The sequence below is a fragment of the Petaurus breviceps genome, unplaced genomic scaffold, assembly GCF_028583685.1.
Source record: "Petaurus breviceps papuanus isolate PSGF00001 unplaced genomic scaffold, PetGlider_PUasm1.0 208, whole genome shotgun sequence".
Classification (NCBI taxonomy): Eukaryota; Metazoa; Chordata; class Mammalia; order Diprotodontia; family Petauridae; genus Petaurus; species Petaurus breviceps.
In genome coordinates, this window is record NW_027185852.1 from 10,556,642 (window position 1) to 10,581,079 (window position 24,438).

Consider the following 24,438-nt stretch of genomic DNA (forward strand, 5'->3'; position numbering starts at 1 on the left):
CAAGTCCCCCAGGTTTGCTACATGCAAAACTGCCGGATAGTGATACACAGCTGAAAATCTCACAAATCCCCCCCCCCCCGCTTTAAGGTCCTTCTTAATAGAAGGATGAAATTTCTACTGGAGGAAGGGTCCGAAAGAATACCTGAGAAATTCAAGGGCAGACAGGCGATTCAGAGGATAAAAGCCTGAGCCTGGAGTCGAGGAGACAGAAATTCAAATCTAGCCTTGTACACTTACTAACTGTGTGACCCTGGGCAAGTCACTTAGTCTCTGTCTGCCTCAGTTTCTTTAACTGCAGAATAAGGAGAACAATAGCACCTACCTACCAGGGTTGTTGTGAAGAGCCAAAGAATTAATATTGAGAAAGCCCTTCGCACAGTGCCTGCCATGTAGCAGATGATATAGAAATGCTTACTACCATTATTCAAGGAAGAAAGCGCTGGCTTCTTTTTCAGCCCTCTTCCTTGGACCTCACACTGTCCTTTGTTTCATAAAAGCCAGGAGTATTTACTAAAGTTGCATTGGAACCCTCTATATTTGTGCTTTAGGTTTTTGCTAGTCTCTTAGTATGCCCATCTCTCACCTAAACTTTAATTCTTCCCCCCAACCCCTGCCCCCAACACACTAGTCTTCCTACAACAAGTATTTAATAAATTTCTATCACCATTAAGTACAGCAACCATTTCCCCCCTGGTTAGAAGGTTAGCTCTAAGAAGGCTTTTCTACATTTTTTTTATCTCCCCCCAGTCCCTAGCACAGTGTTCTGGACAGAGTAATCTTAATGAAAGCATGCTTATTATTTGTGGTCATTGATTCTTCTCTGGTTAATACTGGGATTTAGCATATGAGTTAAACTGAGACTTCTTTCTAACAACTGCAGGAAACACCTTGGAAATACTTTCCAATATGGTGCTGAAGCTATCACCTGGAGAAGCCAGGTGGGTCCTCCACTGTGTACACCAAGAATTCTTTGTCTTTAACTCCTCTGGGGAAAGGAAATTGGGACTGAAAAAGCGTCTGGATTTGTGGCAGAGACAGTCAATTTGAATAGAGACAGGGAAGGAAAGGACTTCGGGCTTGGTCATTCTATGTTCGCGATGTCAGTAGAACATACCTAGATGCCTCCAAGGTTTTTGTAACATCCTGGCTTATCCTTTTCCTCACCCTCTCCTTTTTCAACTTGATGACACAGTGGAGGGAGTGTTGGATTTCAAGTCAGGAAAATCTGAGTTTGAAGACTGCCTCAGACATTTTGTTGCTGTGGATAAGCCTCGATAAATCTCTTAACCTCTGTCTGCCTCAGTTTCCTCAACTGTAAAATGGGGATAATCATAGTACCTACTTCTTGTTTTGAGGATCAGATGTAATAACGTTTACAAAGAATTTCGTAAACTTTGAAGTGCTATATAAATACAATCATTTTCATTTCTTAAAATATGTGATTGATGCTTCCCCTCCCTAATACTCCACACTAGAACTTACTTTTGTCAAAAAGAAGCAGAGCAAACCAGCGCATCTGGCAGTGTATGACTGTCCTCTGCTTTTCTACTCAAGGAGAAAAGGTTTGTATCATCATCGGTTTTATGGATTCAAGATTGCTCATCACACTGATCTGAATTCTAATGTTGACCAGTATTTTTTTCCTTTACATTGCTGGGCCTGCTCCCTATACTGATTCTTCTGAATCTCTTCACTTTACTTCACGTCAGTTCATAGAAGTTTTTGATTGATCCTGGCTTGTTCTTTACAGAAATAAAGATTCCACAATTGGAAAGGACTCTCAGGGCACAATTAGTCTGATACATGTGTGAACAAGAATCCTCTCTATAACATTCCCAGGAAGTGGCCAGCCAGCTGAGGCTTGATGGTAACTTCATTCCCTACTGAAAATTCTTAGTGAGAAGTAACTTCTGCCAGTAACAGACGTGTAAGTTCTTCAAACACAAATTCCAGAACTGGCGCCTTCTTTCTTTAGTGATTGCTGAGGTCTCTTTCTTTAGCAGACCCTCCCCCTTTTACCTTTTCCAACATAGGTCTTTGGGGGGCTATATTTCTAAGGCAGCACAGTTCTGGATTAGGAGGTGGAGACTTCTGTCCTAATTCCAGATCTGCCACCCACTCACTGTGTGGCCTTGGGCAAATATTTAAGCTCTGTATAGCTCAGTTTCCTCATATGTAATGAGAGGAAAATAGACCATCTCACTTCTAAAATCCCTCCAGCTCTGAAATGCTTTGATTCTGTTAGTCTAAAACCAGCAGTGGGGTCTTTGCATGAGAAGATATTTTAAACATAATCTTTTGTGGAGAAATGCCTTCTGGCTTCCTTCTCTGCCAAGTGCTAAGCTGCTGCATGGTGGAGGGGAGGCAAAGGCCAGCAGGACCGCTGGTAATGCTGGTCCCAGTGAGGGTACACTGAGTCCAGGTTTTATGTAGGACCAACTGCTGTAGAACAGTCTCTACTACATCAAGAGCTTATGGCCAATGCATTATTAACTGAACTTTCTCCAAATTGAATTTTTAAAAATTAAGAGGCTTTAAAATTTTATTTTTGCCTTTATGATTATTTCTAGACATATAAGGATTAGCACTAACAAAATATGAGCAATACAATGGACATCTAAAATAATTACTTGGATTTCACCTAGGAAGGAAAGTCACACTAATGAGGAAAGCATGTGGCGGCTCCTGCATGGTCTGGACAGGCCACCTAGGGGTCCAGAATTCTTTGCCTCAGTTCTCTTGCTTCAGCTGTATCCCTTCCCCTCACACACATACCCAATACCCAGAATGAGAACTAGGATTCATAAGCAGAACTTTACATATGTTATCTCAGTTAATTCTCACAACAATCCTGGGAGGCAGGTGCTATTGTTACGCCCTTTGTACAGATGAGAAAACTGAGGCTGAGAGAGACTAAGTGTCTTGTCCAGAATTTCCCACCTTGTAAGGGTCTTGGAGCTGGATTTGAACTCGTCTTCCTGAATTCGAGTTCTTCACTCTATCCTCTGCGCCACCTGACTGCCCAAGAAAGCTGTCCAAGTTGGAGACATGTTGAGGAACAGAACCCACTTCATTTCTGAGTTTGCAAACTCCCTACCAACCTACAAATTTCTATGATCTACTTTTACTAGACCAAATAGAGAACATAGATCAAGGCAACTGACATTCAGTAAAAAACACAACAAAACAAAGTGACAAGAAAGATTTACCTGCAGTTACCTCTCTGGGGGCCCCCTCCCTCAGACTCCTATAGCATCAGACGATATAAGGAAGGATTTATAAGAACTAAAGATATACATCAAGGGGTGTAAGCAAAGCTCTATGCTCAGATTCTACATCTCAGATTTGGAAGGAACCTCAGAGGCCGTGTAGGACAGTCCACATAATCTCAACAGGAATCCCATCTATGAGGGATCTGTCCTTGTCACTGCTACCTCCCCCTACTCCAGAAACCCTCCGGCATAGGTGCAGCAACATACATTTCCCCGCCCCCCCCCCCCCCCCCCCATTAATGTGAAAGAATGACCATCTTTAACTTCTGGCTGGAGGAGTGAGAATAATGTTCAGATGGCAGTGGTGGGAGGGTCTGTGTGAATGGAAATCAAGAAGCGAGTGTGCTGGAAAACCTAGGCACCAGTGACATTCTCTGGGCACAGCACAAACACATTCTCTGCTCCAACTCACAAGCTAGGTGCCAAAGCAGGGTTCCAATGGTATTCTTGGTGTTCAGGTGCTGCAGGCACGTGGTTGGGGTTGGAGTATGTGGGGAGAGAGAGGAGCGGTCTTAGAGTAAAGCCTATCCATCTGCTTCCTTCTCCACTTCCTTTTTAGAAGGAATCAAATTACTTTATAAATATAGTTGTTGCAAATAATGAGGCTTCACCACCACCTTGCTGGAAGATGGATTATTACACTCTGTTTGTTACAGCTGTTGCTAGTGTTCTGGTCACTGCTCTCTACTGAGCCCCGGTCACAGGGATCCATGGCACCCAGAACATGGAACCAGTTCCTCTCCCATCTCCCTTTGCACAGGCTCCATCCTACTCCTTCCTGAAATGATTTCCTCCCTTACTCTTCTGCCTTTCAGAAATTCTTACTTCCTTCATGATTCATCTTTCACTCTTCAGGAGGACCATAGCATCAGGAAAGTGATGTCATGACTTCCAAGTGAATTGAAGCTTCCTGCATCATGCAGCAGGCCTTTCGTAACCTCCTCCTCCCCACAATTGTAGGGGCCTCTCACTCCCTGAAATTACTTCATGTTAACTTTGTACATTTGTTAACAAATCGGTACAAATTTATAATCTTTACTTTTGCTTTTCAGATGATATATAAATGCCCAATGGAAGAGAGGGTTTCATTTCCCTTCCTGGAAAAGTCCCTTAACCCCTTGCTGCTCCAAGCATCTCTATAAGACTCATCTTCCCAATCTGTGGGTCACAAAGAGCCCATGGAGGCACCAGGGGATAGTTTAGATTTTTGAGGGGAACACAGCAGATGGCTATCTAAAGCAAAAGTTCACAAACCTTCCTTCCATTTGCAATGTCATATCTTTGCAAAGCTGCATTTTTAGAGTTGCCTGTAATAAAAATCAATCCCCATGGGAAAAAAAATCAAAATGGAATAGGAAATGTGCCTAGTAATAGCATTTATGTAGCGATATAAGGTTTGAAAAGTACTTTACAAACGTCTCATTTGATCCTCACAACAACCCTGGGAGGTAGGTGCTATGATTATCCCCATTTTACAGATGACAAAATTGAGGCAGACAAAGGTTAAGTGACTTGTCCAAGGTCACACAGTTAAGTGTCTGAGGTTAGTGGTAACTAATCTGATTCCAACTTTTGAGAAGTTCTGCAGTGCCTTTATAGGAACAGTCATTCCATTAGGAAGTAATTATGGTTACTTAGGAATGAAATTATATTTTTCTTTCAATTTATGGATATTGTTTTTTCAAACTTCTACTAAGTTGTTTGTACATAAATAAGTTGTTTAAACCTAACAACTTAATAAATGTGACTGTAGGTATTTCTTTTGGCCCAGTAGTTCTTGGAAAAAATGTCTGAGACACTAATGTTGTTGTGAACTGAGAAAATGTGGGAATGTTTGCTCTGAGAGTTCATGTTGCAGAGAAGGTTCTAGCCTGTTTTGGTTGAGGAAGTTTTCTCTTGAAAGTTCCCTATATCAGAGTGTCAGGTTGAGTTGTCTCTTTTTCTGTTCTTATTAACTAGCATGGAGTGGGCATACATACTTGGTAAATAGTTTTTTATTGATCGATTAAGGCATCTTTGGAATGTGGCAATGTGTTGTTGGAAGGGTCCTGGTCTTCGGTCTAAAAGACCTTGGTTTGATTCTGGGCTCTTGCATTTACTAGATGAGTGAGCCTGGGCAAGTCACCATACTTTTCTGAGTCTCAGTTTCTCTTCCTGTAAAATGGGGACAATTCAAATATGGATAATGTTTCTGTTTGTTTGACTTAACTGTATTTTTGGTGGTTACAAGGAGGAAGTTCTATTAAGGAGAGGTATTAAAAAATTAGAGCAAGGTTTTTTTTTGTTTGGTTTTTAAGCATCAAGAAGACATTTAAAATGAAGTGAAGTGAGAAAAATTACTTTTCCATTCCACACCTCTCAGAATCATCCCAAACCTTGAAGTGCTACAGAGGAGTTGGCAAGGCAGAGGTAAAAAGCCTCTAGTTTAAGAATCAGTTGACTGGGCTTGAGTCTCAGCTATAGCATCAATTATCTGTGTGTCCTCAGGTACTTTTTTAGATCTCTGATTCCTCATATGGGGGAGAGACTATAAGTTGGGGGAGGGTACAATTGAGTCAATCAATCACCTCCCTCACCCCACCCAAAGTAACTAAGCCCTGATACCTTTATTGGATTCCAACACCCTTTTGAATCTATCAATTAAAGGCATTAAACCAATGCACACATTCATACTCTGTGGGTTTTGTATAAAGTAGCAAGTTAGCTCAGAATCCGGGCACTTGAGAATCTGGTAGAGGAGGAAAGGGCAGTTTCAGGCAACAAATGAGAGGGAATCACTTAGAAGGAGCCCAGGACAGAGGAGCAGAGCCTCTGGCTTCTTCCACTCCATCCCTCTTTCCCCCAACAGAAAACAGCCTTGCAAACTTTGAAGGCTACGAAGATTTGGATTTCTCCTGTGCCCTCTGTCTATGTATACCTATACACATATATACACACGCTCACATATGTATTCAAATGCCCATATACCATCATATGTAGACATATATGTATGTATAAATATGTATATGTATACACACACACATATATACACACACACACACAGATTTCTATTCCCTTCAACTATTTTCATACTGAGAAAAGTTTCATCAGTTACCATTATCTAGGAATGTTAATAGTTCAACTTTGATAAGTTCCTTATGATTTCTTTTCCCTGTTTACCTTCTCATGCTTCTCTTGCTTCTTGTATCTGAATGTCAAAGTTTCTATTCAGCTCTGTTTTTTTCATCAAGAATGCTCTAAAGTCCTCTATTTCATTGAATGACCATATTTTCCCCTGAAACATTATACTCAGTTTTGCTGGGTAGGTGATTCTTGGTTTTAATCCTATCACCTTTGACCTCCAGAATATCATATTCCAAGCCCTTTGATCTCTTAATGTAGAAGCTACCAGATCCTGGGTGATTCTGATTGTGATTCCACAATATTTTAATTGTTTCTTCTTGGCTGCTTGTAATATTTTCTCCTTGATCTGGGAACCCTGGTACCTGGCTATAATATTCCTAGGAGTTTTCTTTTGGGGATCTTCTTCAAGAGGTGATCGATGAATTCTTTCAACCTCTATTTTGCCCTCTGGTTCTAAAACATCAGGGCAATTTTCCTTGAGAATTTCTTTAAGGGTGATTTCTAGATTCTTTTTTTTCTGATCATGGCTTTCAGGTAGTCCAATAATTTTTAAATTATCTCTCCTGGATCTATTTTCCAGGTCAGTCGTTTTTTCCAATGACATATTTCACATTGCCTTCTATTTTTTCATTTGTTTGGATCTGTTTTATAGTCTTGATTTCTCATAAAGTCATTAGCTTCCATTTGCTCCAATCTAATTCTGAAGGAATTATTCTCTTCAGTGAGCTTTTGAGATTCTTTTTCCATCTGGCAAATGTGGCTTTTTAAGGCATTCTTTTCCTCATTGGCTTTTTGGGCCTCTTTTGCTATTTGAATTAATCTATATTTTAAAGTGTTATTTTCTTTATTTGGGTTGTTGACTCTCTTTTCAAGATTTTCTTGCATCATTCTCATTTCTCTTTTCAATTTTTCCTCCACTTCTCTTACTTGATCTTCAAAATCCTTCTTGAGCTCCTCCATGGCTTGTAACCAATTCATATTCTTCTTGGAAGCTTTTGGTGCAGAAGTTCTGACTTTGCTGTCTTCCTCCAGCTCCATGCCTTGATCCTTTTTGCCCCCCAAAAGGATTCTATCATCTCTTTGTGCTTCTGTTGCTTGCTCATTTTGGCAGCAAATTACTTGAGTTTTGAATTATTTGCCATGGTAGAACTCTGCTTCCAGAGGGGAGAGCTTTGTCCCAAATAGCTGGAGTTTTCACAGCTGCCAGAGCTATTAGGGGGGTGCCATCTCTACAGCCCCCACAAGCTGGCTCACTGGTCACACACCTCAGGACCACCACCCAAGACCGAGATCCAGATACAGGCAGGTTAAAGCAAGAGCAATTACCCTCAGAATGGTTGCTTGGCCCCCCTACGATCTGCGGGCCAGGAGCTCTGAAGCAGCCATGTGGAGACAGCTGTACAGCTGCAGCACTTCTGCTTCTTGCTTTAGGGGGCAGGTGCCAGACAGCACTCCTAGTTCCCCCCAGTTCCAGCAGAGTTCTACACTGATATTTGACTTTGTCTTTGGCATTTATGGGTTGATATTTCTGGAAACCACCACAGCTGCTGGAGATCCATTCTCCCAAAGTTCCTCTGTTGGGGGCCACCCTGGGGCTAAAACCACGGGCTCACTCAGGGCTGGGCTTGGCTTCAGGCACACTGCAAAGGACCCTGCCTGCAGGGCTGCCTTATTTCTCTCTGTGACTTTGTGGGTTCTTTAGCTTTAAAGTCTGTAGAGTCATATTTTATAGGTATTGAGGTGTTTATGTGGGGAGCACACGAGTTTTCCTGCTTCTATGCCGCCATCTTGGCTCTACCCACAAAGACTTGGAATTCTCTTGAGTATCCAAGCAACTGATGATTAGTGAATGGCCGTGATGTCTTCAGTGGAAGCCAAGGACACAGCAGGCACACTCAGAAAAGACAGAGTTGGGGCGCTACAAGGAGCCCAGCGGAAAGCCAAATCAGACCCAAGGCAAAATGGCGTCTTGAGAATGCCGGAAAAATCTTCTAAGAGCTCTGAGTCAACCCTCTACTAAATGTGTTCTCTAAGCTTGAGCTCACTTTCCCCTGGACTCTGTATGTACTTTGTGGGAAAGTATGCCACAGACCCACAGAAAGTGTGCCACAGACCTTGGGGTGGTGGTGGTGTTTGTGCCAACTATCATTTTTTACCACCACATTTTATATGTACTATACTACACATACATGAAGGTATATATACATATATGAACATGTGATACACACACACAACCCTTCCCAGGCTTTTCCTTATTATCAGTGGGTATCAATTAGCCTTCCAGACAATTTTTAGAAACAAGTCTTTACTAAATATGTGAATACTTCCCCCTCCTTCCTCTCCCCCCTTCCCCCCAACCCCACCCCTGGAATAGGCCATGAGAACAATGTGCTCCAATGGTCATGAAGGCAGCTGAAGCAGGTTTGGTCAGAGGTCAAAGACCCCAAGGTCATTCACTGCACCCATGACCATCACCAGCCATCTTGCCTTTTGTCCTGCCATGGGACTTTAGTAACCATGGAAGGGAGAGTGAGGCTGACGACTTTGTGCAAATCTGCTGCCCTTAAATACAGTTCACACATGAGTGAAAACATCACTCATCATTTATTAATTTACCCCAACATCATGGCATCAGTCTTCTTTGAAAATTAACTAAAACAAAAATATGTGTGTATATATATATGTATATACACCTATTAAATATATAGTAAGGGAAGAGAACTATATATGAGAAAATATGTTATACATATGCACACACACACACACACACACACATATATACACACACACACACACACACACATATATATATGAACAGACAGATAGATAAAGCACATGGAGAGAGAGAGAGAGAATAAAACCAAATAATCCTTATACCCCCAAAGGGAGAAGTAGCCTAGCTCTGAGGACCCAATCTGCCTGATTGAATTAGGGTTGGGAAAGTAGTTCCAGAGAATATACTACTTGTAAAATGAAGGAGATGAACTCAATGTCTCTAAGGCACCTTACAAATATAAATTCTATATTATTATGAAAGCCTCCAGCCTTCTCCCAGGATGGGATGTACAAGGCACAAATTCTCCAGTCCATTTCCTGAGGGAGTCTGAATAACCATTTCACCAGATATTAAAGATATTCACCAGATATTAAAGAGGGAAATCTTATTCAAGAATGAGCTATACAAAATGATCTTTGAGGTCCCTTTTTTCTTTTAAATAGTATTTAATTTTTTTTCCAATTACATGTAAAGACAATCTTTAACATTAATTTTTTTTTTTAAAGCAATCAGGGTTAAGTAACTTGCTCAAGGTTACACGGCCAGTTATTTCTGGGTGTGGTGCTAAGTATATGAGCCCAGGATTCGATCCTCAGGTCATCCCGACACTGATGTCGGTGCTCTTACTTGCTGAGCCACCTGGCCACCCCTTTAACATTAATTTTTAATAAAATTTTGAGCTACAAATTTTCTCCTTCTTTCCCTCCCCTCCTTCCTCCCAATCTGACATAGGTTATATATGTGTAGTCATGTAAAGCATTTTCATGTTGGTTTTATTACATAAGATGAAGCAAAACAAAAGAAAAACCCATGAAAAAATAAAGAAAGAATGAAAATAGTATGCTTCGATCTACATTCAAACTCCCATCAGTTCTCTCTCTGGATATGGATGGCATTTTCCATCATGGGTTCATTGAAATTGTCTTGGATCATTTTATTGCTGAGAAGGGCAAGTCAATCATAGCTGATCATTGCATAATGTTGCTGTTAATGTGTACAATGGTCTCCTGGTTCTTCTCACTTTACTTTGCATCAATTCATATAAGTCTTTCCAGGTTTTTATGAAATCTGCCGGCTCATCATTTCTTTCTTTCTTTTTAATTTTTTTGGAGCAGTTGAGATTAAGTAACTTGCTCAAGTTTACATGGCCAGTTATTTTGTGTGGGTGTTAAGTATCTGAGGCTGGAACCGATTCCGGGTCCTCCTGACTCCAGGGCTGGTGCTCTTACTCACTGCGCCACTGTAATGGGAATGTAAATTTTTAAGATCTTCCCTGCCCCTAGGCTAAAGTGCACCAGGAGCCTGGGGTGGGAGGCTTGTTTTTCAGTAGATACTTCTTGATTGGCCAGTGAGTCAATAAGGTTGTTACATTCTCTGAGCCAGGAGAAGGCTATATAAGCCCTGATGTGTAGCTTTGTTTTGGGGCTCACTTTGAGAAGTGTTCAGTGATTTGATCAGATGAAACTCTGGAAAGCCATTGTCCAGAGCCCCCGGCTTTGAAACCCAGATGTTGTTTGTTATGGATGCAATGGTTGGACAGTTTGGAAATCTGTCTACTTGATCTGTTTTTGTCTTGATAATTCTGTCTGTATACTTTGAAGTTCGGGGTGCTGACCTTTTCCCCCTGAACTAGGTAAATGATACATATTTGACTTATTAAAGTAAGCTTGTTAACCCATTTTGAGTTGCTTTCCTTTAACAAAGCAGATCTAAGAACCTGTCTTGGAAGCAACCCTGAGGAAGCTTGGGGTGCTTGCCGCTACAGCCACCTAGCGGCCCCTCATCATTTCTTTAAAAAAATTTATTTTTAGTTTTCAACATTCACTTTTTAATTGTTTTTTTTTAGTTTTTAATATTCATTTCCACAAGATTTTGAGTTACAAATTTTTCCCCATCTCTTCCCTATCCCCCCACCTCAAGATGGCAAGCATACTGAATATCCCTTCTCCCAATCTGCCCTCTCTCATATTCCCCCCCCCATCCCACCCCTTCCTTTCTTGTAGTGCAAGATGGATTTCTATACTCTGATGCCTGTATATCTTATTTCCCAATTGCATGTAAAAACAATTTCTAATATTTGTTTTTAAAACGTTGAGTTCCAGATTCTCCTCCTTACTCACCCCCACTGAGAAGACAAGCAATTCAATATAGGTTATACATGTAGTATACATAGTGGTCATGTTGTGAAAGACTATCATTCCCTCCATCCTATCGTGCCTCCCATTTATTCTATTTTCTCCTTTGACCCTGTCCCTTTTCAAAGTTCAACATTCCCTTTTAAAAGATTTTGATTTCTAAATTTTTTCCCCTTTCCTTCCTTCCCTGCTCCTCAAGACAACATGCAATGTGATATAAACTACAGCGTACAACCATATGAAACATATTTCCACATTAATTATATTGTGAAAGAAGAATCAGAACAAAAGGAAAAAAACATGCTGATCATTATTCCCGATAGCACAATAGTATCCATTACATTCATACACCACAACTTGTTCAGCCATTCCCCAGTTGATGGGCATCCCCTCAATTTCCAGTTCGTGGCCACCACAAAAAGAGCTGCTATCAATATTTTTGAGCGTGTGTGCCCTTTGCCCTTTTTTATGATCCCTTAGCTGTTAGATTCTGAAATTATATAAATATGGTGTACTCCAATAGGGAAGGCCCACTGACACCTGGCGAATGCTAGATTGCAACCTTCCCCATCTAAATTGGCTATCTGATCAACATTTTAAAATACCCACTATGTGCAAGGCTTTCCAGTTTTCTCTTTATCTGTCCTTTCCACCTCTTTCCTGCTCTAAAAGGGACATCAGTCTAGAATCTGACAAGTCACTCCCACCTCCTCCTTAACCTGTTCCTAAATGCTCACCTTATTTTGGCCTTTGTCCTTATGCTGCCTGCTCCCTAATCAGTCCTTCAAAGCCACTACTTTATTTTTCCACAGCCTAATCTTGATCTTCTTGTTCTTTTTTGCAGGGGGGGGGAAGGCAGGGCAATCTGGGGTTAAGTGATTTGCCTAAGGACGCATGGCTGGTAAGTGTTAAGTGTCTGAGGTCAAATTTGAACTCAGGTCCTCCTGAATGCAGGACTGGTGCTCTATTCACTGCGCTACCTAGACTCCCCAATCTTGATCTGTTTAATTAACTTCCCTCCTCTCGTCTATTTCTGGTGCCCCATTTTAAGAAGAGTCTTGACCAATTCAATTTGACAAGCTTTTATCACAAACCTACCAGGTTGTACTTACTGAGCTCAGAGCTAGGCTTACAAAAAAAAAAATCAACCAGTAAGCAAACATATATTAAGTGCTTACTATCTATGAAGCACTGGGATTCATGTTTGAGTTAGGTGCAGAGAAAAGGCAAACACAGACCCTGCTCTCAAGGAGCTAAGGTTCTAAAGGAGGAGACAACATTTGCACAGATCTGCAATAGTTTATATGGAAGGTACCCAGAGGCATTAGAAGCTGGGAAAGGAGTGGAGGAAACAGCAAGTAGGTAGCGGGAAGACCTCCAGGAGGTATTGAGGAAAGTCTACACAAACGTCAGAAAATAGTCCCTACCCTCAAAGAATGTAGAGTCTATTTTGGGTCACATCCAGACTAGTTGGTGAGTTAAAGTTGGACTTAAAATAATTTCCTTTGAGGAATGCCTGAAGGACTCTGGGATATTTAGCCTGGAGAAGAGACTTGGGTGAGGAGAATATATCTTCAGGCAGTTGGTTTCATCTAAATGGAAGAGGAATTAGTCTTCTTCAGCTCAACCTGAGAGGGTACGATTAGAGTGAGCAGGTAGAAATTACAAGACGTTACAGGAATTTCAACTCAGTATAAGGCAGAACTTGATCGAAGTAGATAGAACACACTATCTCAGTGGGTGCTGATGTTTCCAGAAAGAAGTGAAAGCAGATGTTGATGGTGCCTTGCTGAAGAGAACACTGTATTCCTTAATCATTGGCACCTGTGACGGAGTTACTGTTCCAGTTTCCTGCCAATTCTTGGGTCCTGTGATTTGTGATTCTGGACTACTGATCCATTGAAATCTAGAAATAAGACAACAAAAGTAGCTTTAGCACCTGCTTTCCTTGGAGGCAGGGACTGTTTACTTTTGGGGTTTGTATGGCACACACTTTTAGCCTGGTACACAGGTCCTCCTAATAAACACTTGTTGAATTAGGGATAATAGGAGTATATTATATGTTATGTTATGTCGTGTTGTGTTATATTTTATTGTATTATATTGCATCGTATCATTGTATTGTATCATATCATATATCATATTACCAAGTACGATGGACATGAAAGATGATAAATTCCTTGAGGAGGAATATGATATTATCTTTCAGATTTGTAGTCCTAGCTTGAGAATAGCATCGCCCATATAGTAGATGCTTACTGTTTGTTGACTTGTATTCAGTTGTATGATATTTAAAGAAAAAAACATAGAAAAACACAGAATAGTATGGACAAATGGATTGGCATTCAATTCAATCCAACAAGCATTTCTTAAGGGGTTATTATACATCAGAATCTGTTTCAAGCACTGGTCACACAAACACAAAATAATGTAAACTGGAATGCCGATTGTAAAAGACTAGAAGATGGAAATACATTTTCTTTTTTATTATATAACTTTTTGTTATAAAAATAATGTGACAAAAAAACCCTTACTTGGGGAAGAGTCCCTGAAGTTTCTTTCCCTGAATGAGTAGCACACAGTATTGTCTGGCATATAGAAGGCACATAATATTGTGTTGAGCTGAACAGAAATCCTAAATGTTGAGGCCAAGAGGAATCAACCTTAGAGGAGCCTCATTTTATAAATGAGGAAATTGAGGTCCAAAAAATTTGAATGAATTGCCCGAGGTTTCAGAAGCAGGATTTGAACCCAAGTTCCTCCTTCCAAATTCGGGAGTTTCAGTGTGTGGTGATGATTAAAATCCAAAGGAGAGGGGATGTCCGACAGGAGGAGAGCTTTCCCCAGACATTCACAGGTTAGACAAAATAATTTTTAACTGCAGCCTCCTCCTACCTCATTAATCTGAACCTAGAATAATAAGGGAAAAAATGTATTGAGATTACTTCTGTATTTAGAAGAGTGTGTGATTTTCCTTCTAGGAAAATAGGGGAAGCCAAATCACTAGATACATGCTGAGCACGTCAGACAATTCGGCTGGGACTGGTTTGGGCACTTTTACTCACCTGGAACCCTTCCAGGCAGTATTCTCTCCTTGAGGGCCAGGCCGTCTAACTAACTTTCGTATGTACTCTTCCCCTTCCCCCGCCCAGCACCTTCCACAGTGATATAGCATAACAGCTTTTCAGAACAAATTTTGAATCCAGTTGAACCGAGGAAAACTACACCAAACCCAGGAGTGAGAGAGTGACCAGGTAAATAGTCTTCATCTTTTTCATTTCTATGATCTGGGGGGGGGGGGGGAATAGAAGGATTGTTGTAAAAAGAACAAGAGATGATGACAGCGTACCATCGAATTCACACAGATTGTGAGAACTGGAAGTATCGGAAGGAGACGAACTCTGGAAGATTGGGAGAAGCAGATCTGGGTTCAGATTCTGTCTGGGACACTTGTTTACTCACTGGCAGACCTCGGGCAGATTTCTTAATCTGTCCAGGCCTTTATCGAATCTGTAAAATGGGGGCTCTGCACCAGATCGCCTCTCAGGTCCCTTCTGTTTGTCTCACCCAAACCCCTCATTTTTAGAAGTGAGGAAACTGAGGCCTGGAGGCCTGCAGCTCCTGGTCCGAAGTCATCTAATGAAGGAGAGGCAGAGATGGCCCTAGGACCAAAACTTTTGATGTCCGTGGGGATGAATGGCCTTCCACCGTGACCATAAACCTTGTGAAAGGGAAACTTCGGGAATTCAAAAGCGAAAGCGTTAAGAAGGTTGAGGAACGCGAGCTGGAGGCCTTCTCCGTCCCTACGACGCCCCCTAGAGCAGCCAACCTGTGGCCCAGAGACTTAGGGGAGAAGTTTCGGGCGTTCCTCTCTCTTGGCCCGGACACCTCTCTTCTGTATCTAACAGCTCGCTGAGCCCCTAGCATCCTTTCTGAAGAATCATCAGTGCTGCGTCTGCCTTCCCTGACGGACGGCCAGAGAGCCAAGCATAACCCTGGGGCCCACCGCTCCTCATCTCACTCCGCACCAGGGTGTGCCAGCACGCTGGAGGCTGGGGGCATGGGGCGAGGGGAGAGGAGGAGGGGTGAAGAGGCGGAGCCCACGAAACGGAGCGGAGCCAATAACAATAGACTCCGTTTGTTGTTTCGAGGAGGTTGTCATAAAAAAAAATCTTGTTGGAAAAGTAATAATAGTAGTAGTAATAGTAATAAGAATAGTGGCTTTTGGAGCACGATGCTCCTTAAATGCTGGGGGTTATTTTTTTTTTCCTCCGGGCAATAAACTTCTCTGAACTTGACCCAGAAATCAACACTACGGAGTAGTTCGGCAGGAATTCCAGGAGTCCAGAGGGACCCGAGGAAAGAGAAGAGGGTGCCAGCTCACGGGTCCTTAGTCACCGCTGGCTGGGGCGTCAGGGAGGCCATGACGTCTTGGCCAGGAGTTACCGAGAAGCAGGGCCGAAAAATGCCTCCACGGACCTAATTCATTTGGGGGGCATCTGGAGCGGCGCGAGCGCACACGCGCGCGCTCATACACACACACGCACACGCGCGCAGACACGCACACAGACACACGCACACACACAGACACACGCACACATACGCATCCTTCCCTTGGAGTTGGGTCTCATCCTCTTTTGTTTTTCTCTGTTCCTGGTCATGAGACCCGGAAGTTTAGGGTTTTTTTCTCCCCCTTCTTCTCCTCCTCCCCTCTTCTCTCTCTTTTCCTCCCCCTAAATCTATCACATGGCCGAGATATAATAAAAACAGAAAAATGGCGACGGTCACGTTGTGGCGAGTCTTGCTGCGTCATTAGATAATCTTCGTGCAAATATCAGGAAGAACAAAGGGAGAGGGGGCCCGGAGCCCTCGGGGGTCGCAGGTGGGTTAGGGGGCGTCTGTCGGGGCGCTGGCCCGGGGCGCTGCGGGCCGGGGACGGTGTGTGCGGGGCTCTACGTGTGCCCGCGCGCGCCTGTGTGTGTGTGTGTGTGTGTGTTCGCACGCGCGCGCGTGTGGCTCGCCAGGCGTTGCGCTCCGGCGGGGGCTGGGGGCCGGGTGCCGCCCGCCGCCAACCCGTGCCCTGGCCCCCTCGGGCTTTAGGGCTGGAGGGTCGGGCCAGCGCAGCCCAGCTCACTCCGCACCCATCGCTGGGTCTATCCGTGCTCGCGCTCGCGCTCACGCACACAGACACACAAACACACACACACACACACACACACACCCGGGGCGGTTGCGCTGGGGGCGGAGACCTGTGTGTGTGTTGTGTAGTGTTGTGTTGCGTTCCGTTGCATGGTTGTGGCCATTACTCTGGCTGTGCGCCCCGCCAGGGTGCGCTTCTTCAGGCCCCGCACGCCCCCCTCCTCTCCTCCCCCCCATCGCAGCCCGGCTGGCGGCGGGCCCGAAGCAGCCCCGCCCTCCCCCCCCCCCCCCACTCCCCCGGCTGGGGCGGGCGGGGCAGTCTGAAGGTGCTGAGCCAGCGACTCCCCTAAACCCCCCCCAGCTCCGGACCAGGCTCCCTGGCCGAGGGGCGCCCGCCCGCTCGCGGCCACTCCGCCCGGCCCGCTGGCACTGCCCCCGGCGCCCAGGAGCGCCCCCCCCCTGGGGCTCCCGCGGGCACACAGGGGCGCGAGGGGCGGGCGGGGGCAGCACCGCCCCCTCCCCGGGATCCGGCCCGGCTGGTGCCCCAGGGTGGGCCCGGGCGGGGGCTGCGTGGGGCTCAGCGTTGCGCACTCGCTTTCCTGCCCCCCACCCCTCCCCCGCCTCCCCGGGGTGCTGGCTAGGCTTCCTCGCTGTCCGCCGGCGGTGGCAGTGGCGGTGGCGGCGGCGGCGGCGCAGCGACTGTAAATAGAGCCTGCCTGCATGTTGTTTACATGAAGGATCCGGCGGGAGGAGTCTTCGAGGAGGGGCCGAGGAGGAGGAGGAGGAGAAGGAGGAGGAGGAGCGGGGTGCAAGGAGAAGGAAGACAGGACTGAGTCCCCGCGGCCACCAGCACTGCCACCGCTGCCGTCGCCACCGCGTACCTGGGCTCGGCGCCAGACAGACGAGACGGGATCTCGCCCCGCACGGATGGATGGACGGAGCAGAGCGGACAGGGCTGGGCCCCCGGGTAGGAAGGAGGGAGAATGGGGGCGGGGTGGGGGAGGAAGAGGAGGGGGAGGGCCAGCCTGACATCTTCAGCCCGGGACCTGCCACGCAGCTTCTCTTGGGGGATGAGGGGGCGCTTGGAGAGAAACGCGAGAGAAGCCAGAGACTTCTCTGCGGGTCCAGGGAGCCCCTCTCGACCCTCAACCCCACCCCTTTGCCTTGCTTTCCCCTCAAAGGACTAACCTGTTTATTTCTATTCAGAAGCTCTTTCGAGGCAGTGGGGGCTAGTTGTTTTATCAGGATAATTATTTGTGTCTTTAATACTATGATCGTTGATTGAGTTTAAAGATAGGGGTGGGGAGGAAATCTGAAGGAGGCCCCTGCACTTGGCCGTAGCTGACCCCTAACTAAGTCCCCTCTGGCTCTTTCCTGGTGGGGAGCTCAGCTCTTTCCTCTCACTCCTGCTCCCTCCCCCCAAACTGGTCTCTTCCTTCTTTTTTCTGTCATACCAAGGACCACACCTATGCCCCCACTTCCCAGGTCTTAACTGGGCCGAGAAATAAAAGATTCCGTGTCCCCTAGCCCTCCCTCCCGATCGTCCCCATCTTTTTACAACCAGCAGAAACCCATTCCTCCTGCTGTTTTGGCCTTCTGGCAACCTGAACACTATAAATTAGAGTTGAAGACAGGTAATATGTGCGTGTGTGTAACTGTTGCCCTGTCAGCTAATGAATGGCAGGTGCTCTTAAGAAGAAGGGAGAAGAGAGGCATTCACTCTTCCCTTACTTTCTCCATTCTGACATCCCAGGAGGTATCCCCAGAGTGTCTGGAGAAGACCCCTCTTTAAAAGCCCACATTTGCCCTCCAAGCCACCACTACCAGGAGACTTTAGCCCATCCTGTCTATGAGACTTTAGTTCTAGAACAGGGAAGGATCCTCACAAGAGGAGGGTGTTGGGAGCCTGGTGCCTTATGCTGATGGACTTCAAAGTCAGAGAAAGGAGGGTCAGACAGGGAGAAAAGCATCTGTTGCTGAGCGGATCTGGGAGAGGAAGAAGAGAACCCACGTTCTGTGTGTTATTCAGGGAAGGCTCCTGGGGGATGCACTTGGGTACCCAGACCAATGAATGATTGATGTGGTGGTCTAGAGATGTAGTGAACGAATTATTCATGTGTTTGGATCTAGCAGCAGCAAACACTTTGGGGGCTGGATTGGAGAGGCCATTCAGAACATCTTTTCTGAGTTCTGTTATCATTAGAGAGGCATGAAAGAGAGACTGTAGAAGCAGTGGGAGGTAGAAGGGAGGGAGCGTGGCAACTGGTCATCTTTAAGTTAAGCTGTTAAATATAGCTTTCCTGAGATGACTAAGACCCCAGGCAAATCCGGAACAATGTCACTGACTCAGGGATTGCCCAACTTGGTCACTGAAATCTGATCCACATTTTTGGACTGGATTTCGTGCTCCCTTCCCTCACTGAACAATGCAGGATGCTCCTCCCTAACAGTAGGCCTATTAAGATGGATAAATCTTCCACAAGATCTCCATCATCATTTTCCATCCTGGAGGTATTGAAAAGGAAAGCCCTGTAAATAAGACAACACCTATTAGCACACTGCCGGGCACTGTGGGAGTGCTTGGAAGGTATCACTTGATTGAAATAGGCTGAGTTTGTACTGGACAGTAGAGACTTCATTTTTTTTAACCATCTGCTGACTGCCACTGGGCCGAAATGGAAGGCAATGGCCCCTTGGGCTAATTCTTATTTCATGTTTATAGCCACCCCTGGTATGTCCACTGCTGAGTTCTTTGTAGAGGGATCTTTTTCTATGGTACAATTCAGGAAACTGGGGAGCTTACCACCTACTAGGCACACCTGGTTTCCACAAATCAGGTTTCCATAGGGCTTCTCTGTCCTGGCCAGACAGATTGACACCTTTTCTGACACATTGACAGAGCTGTCAGAGGTGATAAGGAGGAGAGATGTGTTTGGCCTCACAACTCGGCCAGCTGGAGGCTGTCTTGGTTAAAACCGCTCAGCACCTTTTACTAGGGAGGATGGGAGGAGGTCTGGATCTGTGACTTCCTATAAGTTCTTTGAAGGCAGGGATCATAAAATCCTAGAACTAAAGCTGGAAAGAAGCTCAGAGGACATTGCATTACTGGCACCACCTTCTTTTAAAAGAGAGGCTGAGAGGCTCAGTGGATAGAGCTCCTGGCCTAGAGTCAGGAAGACCTCAGTTCAAATCCAGCCTCAGACACTTACTAGCTGTGTCTCCCTGGACAAGTCACTTAACCCTGTTTGCTTCATTTCCCTCATCTGTAAAATGAACTGGAGAAGGAAATGGCAAAGCTCTCCAGTATCATTGCAGAGAAAAGCCCAGATAGGGTCACAAAGAGTCAGATATGACGGAACAACCACAAGGTTTGTTTGTTTGTTTTTTGTGTTTTTGCAGATGATGAAGTTGAGTCCCACAGAGGTTATGTGATTTATTACACAGGCAATAAATATGAGGGGCAGGGTTGAATCCTGGGGCACTGACTTTGTCTTTCTGTGCCCCTATGTCCTTCCCTCACCCCGCAAAGAAAACAAGGACTGGGTGTTTGTGTCTTTGCATCCCCAACACCTCGAAAATATGGGCAGTCAGTAAATTCCCTCCTTCCGCTGAGGAGGAAGAGCGCCTTAGCCGCGCTGCACAATCTGGGAGAGATGCCCGGATGATTTGTCGAGGGTCCCCAGCCCCGACAGGGCGTCATCTCATTGGATCCTCACGAATTCCTGTGAGTTCGGGGCTACAGGTGTCGAGATCCTCCGTTTACCAACCAGAGCATCACTCCTTGTGAGTTTGAAGGGACCTTCCAGTCAGCTGGCTTTGGAAATGGGAGGGTTATTCAGGAAACCCTGGGTGTGAATCCTGCCTCCTTCCTTCTAGCTCTGTGCCTCTGAGCAAGTCACTTTGCCTTTGGTAGCCTGTATTCTCATCTATAAATGGAGACTCTCATAGCACCTGGGTCACGGGGTTACAGTGAGGAACAATAGATATAGTCGTGTGTGTGTGTGTGTGTGTGTGTGTGTCTGCATACACATACCTACACACACATTTCTACTTTTTAACCTTTAAAGTGCTGTGCTAATGTTAGTTCAAAGGTCATCTGGCCATTGCCTACCTTTTACACGTGGGGAAACTGAGACCTAGAGGGCCAGGGCTGATATGTCATGGATTTTGAGATTTTGACCTAGTGGGAGTTGTGTTGAATGAGCTCCCCTCCAGGGCTAAATCCATAAAGGTCAGCAGGTTCACCTCTTCATGTTACCCGTCTGAAGGGGGAAAGAGGTTTGCCTTAGGTTTTGCTGAGGCTTCTTCACCTCAGTGCTTGACACATTGTAGACACTTAAAGAAAGCATGTTCATTGAATGCCTGGTCCCCCAGCCAGTAAGTTCCAGAAGCAGGATTTGAACCTAGATCTTAACTCCAAGACTTGTCCTCTGCTCATTACACTGTGTTGTGCCTTTTGCATTGACCCCTATTTAATTTCTCTCTCTTTCCTCCTTTCTTCACTTTGGTTTTTTGGCCCTCTTTTCTCCTTTTTGTCCCTCTTTCCATTCCTATCCCTTTCTTCTTGCCCTTCTATTTCCATTTCTCCTGACTGATGTCGTTTTACAGTAGGATTCGGGTTGGGGATTATCTAGGGCTAGAAATGTACAGCCCTCTATCACAGTTAGGGCCAGACCGTCCCCAACCATTTCATTCACTTGATCAAGAGTGGCAAAGAGCTGAAAGCAGAATCAGGGTTCACAAAGGTTTCTTAGGGACCTCCCCCTGGGAATCTTATACTTGGGGAGGGTCAGTCTAATCCAGGTGGGGAACAATTGAGGGAACTTTAGATACAATTTCATAACTGATTATAGCAGAAAGGGACCTTATTGACCATCTGATCTATGCATTCATAACCTGAGATCCACAAATTTTAAACATATAGATATAGACATATAAATAACCGGGTTTGAACATAATTGAATTCTTGTATAATCCCATATCCATTTAATTTTATGTATTTAAAAACAAGATTAATAGAAGGGCTACAGGTTTCACCAGATTTCCAGCAAAGGGGGTCCAGGACACACACACACACACACACACACACACACACAAATTAGATTTAATCCGATTCCTCTTCCTAACCTCCTTCTTTCATTTCACAGACAAAACCAAACAAACCCACAACCCTTTTATGAGTTAAATACCAATTTAGGAGAGTATTAAACTGACCTTTATATACCCTTTAAAGTTGGCAAAAACCCTTTACAAACACTTCATTTGGAGCCCAGCATGATCCTGTGAAATGCCATTGTGCTTATTTTGATGATTGCTTTACAGAAAACTTAAAAGTCTGAGTGGGACCTCAGACACCATCCACTCCACTCTCCCCAAGCCCCCTACATTTTATAAGAGAGGTACTAAAGTCAGAAAAAGTAAATGACCCACCTAAAGTGACGTTGACTGACTCCTATAGAATCTTTGTTTAGGGCAGCTACCTAAGAGCACCAGGCCTGGAATTGGAAAGACCTGGGTTCATATTCAGCTTCAGTATACTAGCTCTGTGACCCTGGGCAAGTCATTTAACCCTGTAAAATGAGCCGGAGATGGAAATGGCCAAGTACTCTAGTGTCTTTGCCAAGAAAATCCCAAATGGCATCACAAAGAGTCAGGCATGACTGAAAAATGACTCAACAGCAAGGGATGGCACCCCCCTTGAACCTTCCCCACCATACCTGGCAGAGAGCTATCCTAGTAATGATCTCCACCCCTTCCTTGCACGTGTATTGCCCATGTTTCAGGGTAGAGAAATTGAGGCTCGGAGAATGTGTGGCCCAACTGTCCATTGAACTCAGGTGTCCTGAGTTCAAGGTCACTGAATCTCAGTGAGTTTGCCAGTACTGGCCTGATGACTGTCCATTAGGGGGCTGGCTGTGAAAGTCAGAGCCTTTGTATGTAGCAGTCTTCCAGCGTTGGGGAAGTGACTGGTAATTGAAGACAGGCTTGGCTGTATTAAGGAAGGATAGGTCATTTGGAAATGGTGCCTGGGGAGCCTTCAAGCAGCCCTTTCCAGAAGATTACAACACAGAAGGGAAATAAGAATAAGAGGGAGAGCTGAGCAGTCCAAAAACTGGATTTTGGATGAAAAAAAAAAAGAATGAAACCTGGGTGTGGTAGAAAGCCGAACTAAAAATATTCAGACTAAATACTTCTGTGTTTAAATGAGGCAGGGAAAAAAAGACCATGTTATATAATGGAAGTAAATTTGGACCAGTCCTGTGTTTTGAGCACATTTTTAGTTTTATTAGAGATATTTTGTTTGACCTCAGATCCCAAAGTCCTGTCCAACATAGAAGGCGAGGCTTAGTCCCCATTCTCTCTTGCTGTACTGAAATAACAGTAACATTTACTATAGGTTTCTTTTTAGCACTACCATTTATGTAACTCTTTTTTTTAAGTTTGCAGAGCACTGTGTATACATATAACATATGTGTATAATACAGAAATATATTATGAATATATTATAAATATGTCAAATATAGTATAAATATAGAAATATGTTATACATGCATTTTATAATGTATTCTAAGTATATTTTAATAAAGTATATTCTGTATGTGCATATATGTATATATAAAATCTCACATGAACCTCAAAACAACACTGTACAGTCAGCACAAAAGTATTATTATCCCTGTTGTAAAGAAGTAACCAAGGCTCAGAGATGTTAATTCCATGCCTCTTCTCACCCAACTACAAAGCTTCAGAAGTAGGATTTGAATTCGAGTCTTTCTGCTTTAAAGTGCCAACACTCCAGGTAGGGAAGTCCTTGGAGGAGGGACTGGCTTGGTATCTAATCACCCCAGTTTTCCACAATCAGCTCTTTTTTTTTTTCAGGATAAGAGTAATCAGGATCTTCAGATAACATACTGTGGATACAGACTTGTGTTTGATGTGAGGACCTGACAGGACAATTCAGACCTTGAGCCTTCACAGCGCACATTTCTCTTTGCACCCTGAGAGTTGTCTCCTAAAGGGGAGCTTTCCTGGGGGAACTGGGGATCAGAGATTCGGAGTTGGAAGGGACTTTGTCCACCCTCCTCATTGTACAGAAACAGAGCAATGTGGCCCGTGAGCACAGGGGGAGAAAGTAGAAGAGCTGGCCTCTGAACTCAGGTCCATCCCCCCTTGGGCAGGTCCCTTTCCTCTGGTTTCTTTAGATGACAAGCTCCATGGCACACTGGCTGGATTTCCTCCTGGCCCCAGACCCACGCTGTTCCCCTCTACATTTGTCACCCTCTCAACCCTGTGTGGGCCAGGCTCTGTTATCCTCAGGGAACAGGAGTGGGATTTTGCTGCCCTTGTACTAACAGTGCTGATTTACATCAGCATACTTTGCATGATGTATTTCATTGGCATAGGTATGCAGGTGAACCTTGTTTGGCTCAGACCTCTAATTTTTAGGTTGAAAAAATAACAATGGCAAACAATTTGGTTTTAAAAGAAGACTCATAACACAATAAAGATAGCATTGGACGCGTCCTAAGCAATTAGTTTAATGGAAATATTTTGCTTAATCTCAGGTCAGATAGCACTGTTCAACATGGAAGGAGTTATTCCCCTTTTTCTTCTACTAATAGATTTAGAGCTGGAAAGAATGTTGAGGGTAACCCCCTCATATCACACAGGATGAAACAGAGGAATCCTGGGATCCCATAGCTAGTCTGCCTCTGAGGCTGGATTTGAATTCAGATCTTCCTGACTTTTTAATCCAGTGCTCTCTCCAAGGCTCACACCAACCCCTGCCTAGACATGAACTGGTCTTCTGAGTACATGCCTTTCCTCGAGTCGCTTTCTGTTCAGGGTAGGAATTGCTTGCTCCTTGGCACGAGTGGATTGGGTTGGTACAATTTGTTAATTGCTACCTGCTTACCTCTTACTCAGTCTCTACCTTTCTGAACCTTCTGAATCCTTCCAAGCATCCTTCCCCAATAAACTTCTGGGACCTTCC

General features: G+C 44.5%; 1 long non-coding RNA gene across 4 annotated transcripts in view; it reads left to right on the plus strand.

Moving 5' to 3' along the window:
- The first annotated feature begins 14,385 nt into the window (after nt 1-14,385).
- The window catches only part of LOC138165265 (uncharacterized), a 29,573-nt gene continuing 19,520 nt past the window's right edge, over nt 14,386-24,438 (plus strand). For 2 of the 4 annotated variants that reach the window (XR_011169317.1, XR_011169318.1), the window contains exons 1-3: nt 14,386-14,560; nt 14,672-16,188; nt 17,183-17,412. This is a non-coding gene — a long non-coding RNA (uncharacterized lncRNA). Of the gene's footprint in view, nt 14,561-14,671; nt 16,189-17,182; nt 17,413-19,844; nt 21,309-23,324; nt 23,967-24,438 lie in introns of those variants that run through there. The other 2 variants (XR_011169319.1, XR_011169320.1) reach the window with 2 other exon arrangements.